Raw genomic sequence first — 9,688 nt, forward strand, 5'->3', positions numbered from 1 at the left:
TTGGGACGGTCTGCACGCAAGGCTGGATCAAGGGAGCTGGTTCGATGGGAGCTGCCGTGAGATTAGCTGGGACGGCTGGCGAATGGCTTGAATCCAGAAGAGAGGGACGGCTAGATGCTTGGGCTCACGCATGATCTCACGGGATGCTGGAGATGTTGATCCGGAAAGGAGGAATCTGCGGGATTAATGGGAAAGCATCACGGGATGCTGAGAGGCTGACTTGGAACGGAAGAAGTTGAGATGGGAGGCTGGCTGCGGGATCCTTGATGGCTGAAGAGGAATGGATCTGGGGTCGTGATCGATGGGAGGAAGGAAGCGCGGGCTGAGGCGGAGGCGTTGATGAAGCGGACGGTGTGGCACGCGGACGCTGGGAGGAAGAAGCGCCACGGGATCCGGCGGAGAGAGGTGGCCGACGACGACGTTGGGGCGAGCTCCTTTGATCGCGCGGGGGAGGATTGCGTTTGTTGTGAGCGAGGCGGGATCACGGGAAGATTTGGCAACGGGAGGAACAGTGGATTAGTCGGGAAGAAGAAGAAGATAAACAGTGAATTTATTTATTTATTATTTAATTTTTATATATACATAAATATATATATATATATATATATTTGTAAAAACACTGTTCATATGAACAGTGTTTTCACGGGATACTGTTCATATGAACAGTGAATCCAGTAATTCGTTCCGAAATTATTTTTTATTTATTTTATTATTTTATTATTTATTATTATTATATTTTTTTTTGTTTTAAAATTATAAATTTTATATGAAGGCACGCAAGGCATTGGTTGGGAATTGACTTTGGGTTTGAGGTGGGTCATGATTGTTGATTTGCTTGAAATTGTTCTCGAGCCCAATGTTATTTAAATTTAATTCTTCCTGAGCTGCTTCAGATCGAACTCGACCCGACAAGACTAAAAATCGGACCGTGACCTAATAAAAAGGGTTAATCAAACTTTTGCCCCATACATAATTAATTATAACTTTCGATCGAATCAGGACAAAAACCCATTTAATTATAACCTCGGCTTGATTACAACTCTATTAGGTTAATAAATCAGGTCAACACAATCTCCTCCTTATATGTTTTTTTGTAGTTTTCATGAAAGATCGCAACCGGAAGAGGGACAAGTTCAGAGTCGGTTTTAAGAAAAGAATTATTTACTTCTTACCATAATTTAAATTTATTTCAATGATTATTCGATTTCATGGTAAAACAAGTAGTTATCCGTTTAAGAACATTGATAAGTGCTGGAAAAAGAATATTAAATTATAGATTAATCAGCACTTATCACATGGCATACATGAGGCTCCCTATTGCCGATGCATAAGGGATCTTGCTCATGCGTTGAATCTCTTTAGATGTGTTGGGGCACATCTTCTTGGAGAGATGAATTCCATGCCTAAGGGATAAGAGACCCCTTTTGGAGTTTTCCATCCTGAACCTTTTCAGCACTTCCTCTATGTACATCTTCTGTGATAGGCCAAGCATCCTTTTAGATCTATCTCTATAGACCTTTATCCCCAAAATATAGGATGCTTCCCTAAGGTCTTTTATGGAGAATTTTTTTGACAACCAGACCTTGACCGAGGTTAGCATGGGAATATTATTCCCTATCAGGAGGATGTCGTCCACGTACAGTACGAGAAACATGACAGCACTCCCACTAACCTTCTTGTAAACACACGGTTCCTCTTCATTTTTGATGAAATCAAACATTTTGATTGCATAATTGAAACGAGTGTTCCAACTCCGAGATGCTTGTTTTAGTCCAAAAATGGACCTTTGCAGTTTGCAGACCTTGTGATCTCCATCACTGGAAGTGAAACCCAAAGGCTGCTCCATATAGATATCTTCATCAAGATATCTATTTAGAAAAGCAATTTTCACATTCATCTGTCAAATTTTATAATCATGAAATATTGCAATGGCAAGCAATGTTCGGATGGATTTTAGCGTGGCTACAGGTGAAAAGGTCTCCTGATAGTCAATACCTTCGCGTTGACTATTCCCTTTCGCCACTAGCCTTGCCTTATAGGTCTCTACCTTTCCATCGGAACCTATCTTCCTTTTGTAGATCCATTTGCATCCAATAGGTACAATACCTTCTGGTGGATCTACTAAAGTCCAGACTTGGTTGGAATGCATGGAGTCTAATTCTGACTTCATAGCTTCCAGCCATTTCTCGGAATCGATATCTGATATCGCCTCGTCGTAGGTTTTGGAATTCTGTATGTGTTCCCCATCTCCCATGAGGAACATTTTCTTAGTATCCTCTTCAAGTATACCTAAGTATCTATCAGGAGGATGGAAGACCCTACTAGATTTGCGAGGTAGAGGAACAATGTGTACTGGCTCTGTATGAATGGGTTCTATAGGATCCATGACTCGTTGCTTTTCATAGACTTTCTCTTCAAGCTCAATTTTTCTCCCACTGCCTCTATCAAGGATAAACTGTTTTTCCAAGAAGATGGTATGTCGGCTGACAAACACATTGTGATTCTCTGAGACGTAAAAATTATATCCTAATGACTTTTTAGGATATCCTATGAAACAAGCACTTATGGTCCTAGCCTCTAGCTTGTCCGCCTGTAGTCGCTTGATGTGGGCTGGACATCCCCAAATCTTGAGATGACCAAGACTTGATTTCTTACCATGCCATATCTCATACGGTGTGGTAGGAACATATTTAGAGGGAATTCTATTCAGTAGATAAATTGCGGTAAGTAAGGCATCTCCCCAAAGAAACATAGGTAAATCAGTGAAGCTCATCAAGGATCGACCATATCCAATAGAGTCCGATTTCTCCTCTCTGACATCCCGTTGAGTTGAGATGTACCCGGAGGAGTCCATTGTGAGACTGTCATTCTTCTTTAGATAGTCCCAGAATTCCCCACTAAGGTATTCTCCTCCTCGATCTGATCGAAGAGCCTTAAAGGATTTTCCAGTTTGTTTTTCTACTTCATTTATGAACTCTTTGAACTTTTCAAAAGATTCAGATTTGTGTCTCATAAGATACACATACCCATATCGTGAATAATCATCGGTAAATATAATGAAGTACGAATAACGACCCCTGGCTTGCACATCGAATGGGCCACACACATCTGTGTATACGAGGATAAGTATTTCAGTGGTCCTCTTCCCATATCCTATAAAGGGCAATCTAGCCATTTTTTCTTGAAGACAGGACTCGCAAACTGGATATGACTCGGAAGTCAATGAGCCGAGAAGCCCATCTTTATCCATTTTGTTCATTCTATCCTCTCCAATATGGCCATGCCTAAGGTGCCACAAATACTTCTGGTTTATCTCATCCCTGGATCTCTTGGATCCTTTGACACTCACTCTTGCTCAGACACATTTACAGACACCTCCATATGCAAATGGTAGAGATTGTCAATCATAAAACCACGTGCGACTATTTTATTTCTGAAATAAATAGAATAGCAGTTTTTGTCAAATGTAAAAACATGACCTTCCTGTGCTAGACATGAAACAGAAATCAAATTTCTGCTAGTAGCAGGTACATAATAATAGTCTCTAAGTAATAAACTAAATCTAGATGGTAGTCGCAGAGGGTAGGTGCCTACAGCCACAGCAGCAATTTTTGTCCCGTTGCCAACCCGAAGGGTTACCGCACCTTCCGCCAGCCTTCTACTTTCATTTAGACCCTGCATAGTAGTGCACAAATGAGCACTAGAACCAGAATTTATAACCCAACTCGAAGCAGAGAAAACCCTAAGGTTAGTTTCAATCACGAGCAAGTCTAACATACCTTCTGAAGGTGTGTCTGCCTTCTTGTTCTTCAGGCTCTCGAGGTATGAAGGACAGTTCCTCTTCCAGTGACCATCGACATTACAGTGGAAACATTTTCCTTTGTCATTAGCCTTTTTCTTTTGAACTTCCTTCTTTGGCTTCGTATCTTTCTTCTACTTCTTAGCAAACTTATTTTTCTTCCAAGTAGACTTTCTCTTGGAACCAAAAGTCAACTCAGCAGCAAGGACATTGCCCCTTGAACCTTTCAAGGCTTAGCAGTTACCAACATGTTTAACAGTTCAGTCTTAGTGCATTCAATCTTATTCATGTGGTAGTTTACTATAAACTGTCTAAATGAATCAGGAAGGGATTGTAGGATCAGATCTACTTGCAATTCCTTGTGCATATTCATACCGAGCTTCTCAAGCTCCTTTAGGTCCTTGATCATAGTCAGACCGTGATCATGGACAGACTGCCCCTCGCACATCTTTGCTTTGAAGAGCCTTTTGAACACTTCAAAACGAGCTGTGCGACTCTGCTTACCATACAACTCTTGCAGATATGCCAGTATGTCCCTAGCAGTCTTCATATTCTCATGCTGGCATTGGAGTTCATTGGACATGGATGCCATGATGTAGCACTTGACCCTAATATCATCGTCTGTTCACTTTTCATGCGTTGCACGCTGATCAGCGGTCGAACGTGCTGGTAATGTGGGGATATCATTGTCGAGCACATAGCCTATTTTTTCGCAACTTAGAATAATTTTGAGATTTCTAAGCCAGTCTCTGTAATTGGTACCGGTCAGTCGGTTGGTTTCAAGAATACGGGTCAAAGGGTTTGAGGCTGACATATCTGCAGAGAGTAAAGATTCTAGTTAGATTTTTGTACTTGATCCTAATTTGTTCTAGGATCTTTTAGAATAAATGTACCTCCTACTATTTTTTCGAATTCCTCACACTCTCCTGATAGAAAAACGAAAATCCTACACGACTAGGATTTCTAGTGGGTATTGCGGTCCCACCGATTTACATGCCACCTCACCTAATGATAAGTGCTAAATAATGTATATATTTAACTATTTTACACAGCACTTATCATTATTTTTTTTGCACATATTTTAAATTTAACATAAGAAAATGTGTTCCCTTTCATCATTGCATTATTAAAAATAATTCGATTTTGCTTGATTTTATTGGTCCATCTAATGTATGCAGGTCGAATCAAATTCATCTGGGATGACCCCTGAACCCAAATCGCATTCACCCCATGAATCGGATCTTCCCAACCAATTAGAGTCGACCCCAATTTTCATTTCTCAGCACGTGCCATCCCAAACAATTTATTTTCATGAATCCAAACAAATCTCTCTCCTTCACTCCCCACTTATCCAAACTTCCTAATTTTCTTTTCAACATATGGCCACCCCAAGTTCACGTATTTTCTCCCCAGTTCCGTGTCCTATCCATATCTAAGCTACTCTACTACAACTCGAACTGCAAGTCATCTCAGCCATCCATGACTCGTTCCATCGTTATCCCGTATTAAACTAAATTTCCATGCTTCCCACATCTACATTCTCCAGCGCCCATGTCTTCGGCAGTTCAAAGACATCCTCCCAGATTTTGTCCGCAATCATCCCACGATTCGGCTTCATCCCGTTCGAAGCAAACACTCCATCCAAGCTTCACGGAACAGAGCATCCTCTCACGGGATAAACTCAACGTCTCAGCTCATCTTCCCACGCGTCTGGCTCAGTGCCTCTCCAATCCGCATCACCCAAAGCATCTTCCTCCCGGCTTCTCCCGCTAGATCCCCTCCACGGATTGCGTCTCAATCAAACTCCCAAACGTGGATCTCAGCTCTCCTTCTATCTCGGTCCCACGCTTATCCTCTCGTTCGCGATGACCTTCAACCACCCACGGATAACTCCCAGCCGAGATCCTCTCATCATCTTCCTTCTCCCACATCTCCGTATTCATCCTCATCCTTCCCAGCATCTTCCGAACCAACCCAGCTCACCATGTTTGTGATCTATCTTCATCCCAATCCAACCAAACTCCCAGCCGTGTCCACATCCCCTGCATCCCAGAACAGAGTCTATCTCCTCCAAAAATCAAGCCTCTCATATTCATGGTTGGGAGTTTGGTGGAAGGAGCATATGGAGGTATAATATTCAGACCCTAGAACTCTTTATCATGTGCTTTTCCATAATTATTAGACTTTAGTTATTTTACATGTCTTATAATCTAGTCTCATGCTGGGTTAATATCATAGTTGAGTGATGGTCCGTAGGAAGGCCATTTGTACCCGTTGATGCCGGGATGGCGAGTTAGGGTGTTTAGGCCGCATCCGTGAGGGACTTATAGACCAAAACTCAGATATGGTATGAAACTTAGCAAGATTGATAAGATTTAGAAGACAAAGTCCTGTGATAGGATAAATAATTCAAAGTCTAATGATTATAGAAGAAAGCATAAGATAAAGAGATCTAAGATCAATAATATTATATATCCATATCTCCTATCTGCCATTCTGCTAAAATTATGGAAACCCCTTCCATACATAAACAAGATAATCATCTTGTGAAAAATGCTCAGCTAATTGAATATCCAAAATCAATGGATGATATTAATAATTGGACAATTCCAAAAATATCACCTAATGAAATTTATCATATAGGTATGTGGGATTTTAGTTCAAAAATGATAATAAAAACGATTGAACAAACGTTCCAGACAGATGGAACACCTCAAATCCTTAAATTATTAAGAAAAGAGGATATTGAAAAATACAAGAAAAAGTACCAATTCCTACATATAGGAATGATTCAAGTAGCTTTTAAACCGTTAACCTTATTAGGAAATAATACTAGTTTAATGTCAACTATCAGAGATGGAAGATGTAATTTATTTAAAGAATCTTTGGCGGCAGTAGTAGAAACTAGTCTGTGCCATGGACCAGTATATTTTAACTGTGTCCCCAACCTTAGTCTATCTTTGACAGATCAAAATCTTTATGAAGCTTTAAAATTAAATATAATGACATCTGGTTATAATTTTATTCCAGGGTCTGAAGTGATAGCAATAAGCTATAGACTTCATTTTAAAGTATTAAACACCTTAGCACCCAAAAGTATAATAGATACTCAAAAGGGTCATACGACTCTAGTCTATACAAATTTACAAACAACTAGGATAGCCACAAATAGGTTAATCTCATGGAATGAAATAAACTTTTCAGAATCTTGGTCATTGGAAGAAGTAATTCCAACTCAACCAGTAATAAATGAAAATATAGACCAAATCATACAAATGACAGATGGATCGGTAGAGATTATGTTTGATAACTCCAAGAGAAAAGTAAAAATTCCTGAGATAGGAAGATCAATGTCAAGTAGAAGTTTTGATGGGTATACAAGACCTTCAACTTCTAAAACAAAAATTGATGAAACAAATGTAGTAGAAGAAATAAATATAAGTAAGAATAGTATTCCTTATGGAATCTATAAGAGTAAGGAATCCCCTACTCGATCAGAAATGAGTTTTCATATTTAATGGATTACACCCAAGGAAGTTATATAAGAAGAAAACTCAATGAAGAGTTTCAGTCAGAAAGGAATAAACTATTTAGATTATGGTATTTGGGAAAATTTTCTCCATTAGAATTAGTATATTACAAAAATAAATATTATGAGGAATTAGAATACTATCAAAAGATAGAATATTTTACCCCTTGGTTTTTAAAATTTTATGCAAATGAGAAAAACCAAGAAATCGCGGTTCTCCAGAAAACATGGACAACTATACAGGATGAAATAATAAATTCACCTTTTCCTCCGCAACAAATGTTAAAACTTCAATCAACTGAAGCAATGGCTTATTCCAACTTAAGTAAGATGGAACATTCACATGTTACAATAAGAGAATTAAATACTCTTATTAGAGCACAAAATTATACAAATGCATACTTACATTGCATAGGAACAGAATTATTACAGCTAGAGAAAAAATTAAATGAAATACAAAAGAATATGGAAAGAGACATCCAGATTCTAAAAAAATAAAAGGAAAACCCTGAGAAAAATAAGGAACCAATGACTCCGGTTATTCAGCCTCCACCAGAAGTAAAAAACTTTAAATTACAAAAACCAAATGCAGAATTTATCAAAGTCCTTGAAGAAAGACTAAAAGGATTTCACATAGGAGTAGTCAATAGAAATTCTAGGACTAACCCTGATAGCGAACAGACAAATGAAAGTAGTTCGGAAGACTTATGCAATATGATTGAACAAAATCTTCAAATAAATTCAGATGAAGAATTATCAGAAGAAAATATTCTAGACTTAGAAAAATTTGAAGAACAAATGAATGAATTAAATGTTAATCCTATTAAGTATGAGCCTAGACCACTAGAAAAATATTACTATAAAAGGCCTTCTCCATTAGATGTACTACATGAAGAAAGAGAACCATATCAGAATTCTTATTCTGGAAAACACATCTATGAATGGAACATAGATGGAATGTCTGATAAACAAATCTTAGATGTAATACATAGAATAATGATGTATTCAACAATCTGCCAGCAAAATGGAAACACTGATCATGAAATTGTTAAATTTATAATAGCAGGGTTTATAGGTCAGTTAAAAGGATGGTGGCAGGGATATTTAAATGAAAACCAAAAGAATGAAATTTTGGGACATATAAAAACTATAAAAGTAGAGCCAGATAGGCCAACTAGCAGTGGCACTCCAGGAATAGACACTGAACAAGATGCAGTATATACACTGTGTGTCACCATAATCCAACACTTTGTAGGATTAGAATTAAAAGATGGAGATTCAATGAGAACTCTATTACTTAACCTAAAATGTCCAACTTTAACACATTTTAGATGGTATAAAGATACCTTTATGACTAGAGTATTCCAAGTAGGTGATCCTAATACTGAATTATGGAAATCTAAGTTTATAGATGGATTACCATATTTATTTGCTGCAAGAGTCAAAAAGACTTTAAGAGATAGACAAGGTGGAATAAACATCAACTATGACCACTACACTTATGGACAGATCATAGGAGTATGTGTTCAAGAAGGTTTAAATATATGCAATGATCTAAAGCTTAAAAAACAAATTAAGAAACAATCACAAACAGAAAAACACCAATTAGGTGATTTCTGTCATCAGTTTGCATATGACATGCAAGAAAAACCAGAAGGATCTAAGAAAAAGAAAAGAAAGTACAAAAAATATGTACACAAAACACCTCGTAAAGAGTATAAAGCATATAAACAAAGAAGGTACTTTAAGAAAAAGCAACAACAGCAAGAAAAATAGGCTGTTAAGAAAAAGAAGAAAAAAAGGATTATTAAAGAAGATCCTAAATGTTATAGGTTTGGTAGATTTGGACATTATGCTAATCGATGTTCAATGAGAAGGAAAATTGATTCCTTAGAAGTAGATGAAAATCTGAAAAATCAGTTAATGAAACTTATGATAAATTCATCTTCAGAAGAAGATAGTAACTATTCAAGTTCATCGGAAGATGAGATCAATGAAGTTATATCTTCATCAGCAGAAGAACAAATAAGATCAGGAAAAGAATGTCAATGTAATATAGTTCAATATAACAAAGATTATTGGAAATCTTTGGTGGGAATGAAATCATTAAATGTACTGACAAATAGTCAGGAGGAAATATTAAAGATCATAGATCAGGTTACTGATCATAATGTCAAAAGACAGCTACTAGAATTTTTAATAGAAAAGAACCCAAGTAACAGGGAATCATCAAAGTTGATATTACCCAATAAGGGATATCAATTTCAGGAAGTAATGAATAGATTTAATCTTTCTAGAATAAAAGAAAAACCTGCTTCCTTACAAGACTTGAAATATGAGATAAACCAATTAAAAATAGA

Source organism: Phoenix dactylifera, unplaced genomic scaffold (genome assembly GCF_009389715.1).
Source record: "Phoenix dactylifera cultivar Barhee BC4 unplaced genomic scaffold, palm_55x_up_171113_PBpolish2nd_filt_p 000226F, whole genome shotgun sequence".
NCBI lineage: Eukaryota > Viridiplantae > Streptophyta > Magnoliopsida > Arecales > Arecaceae > Phoenix > Phoenix dactylifera.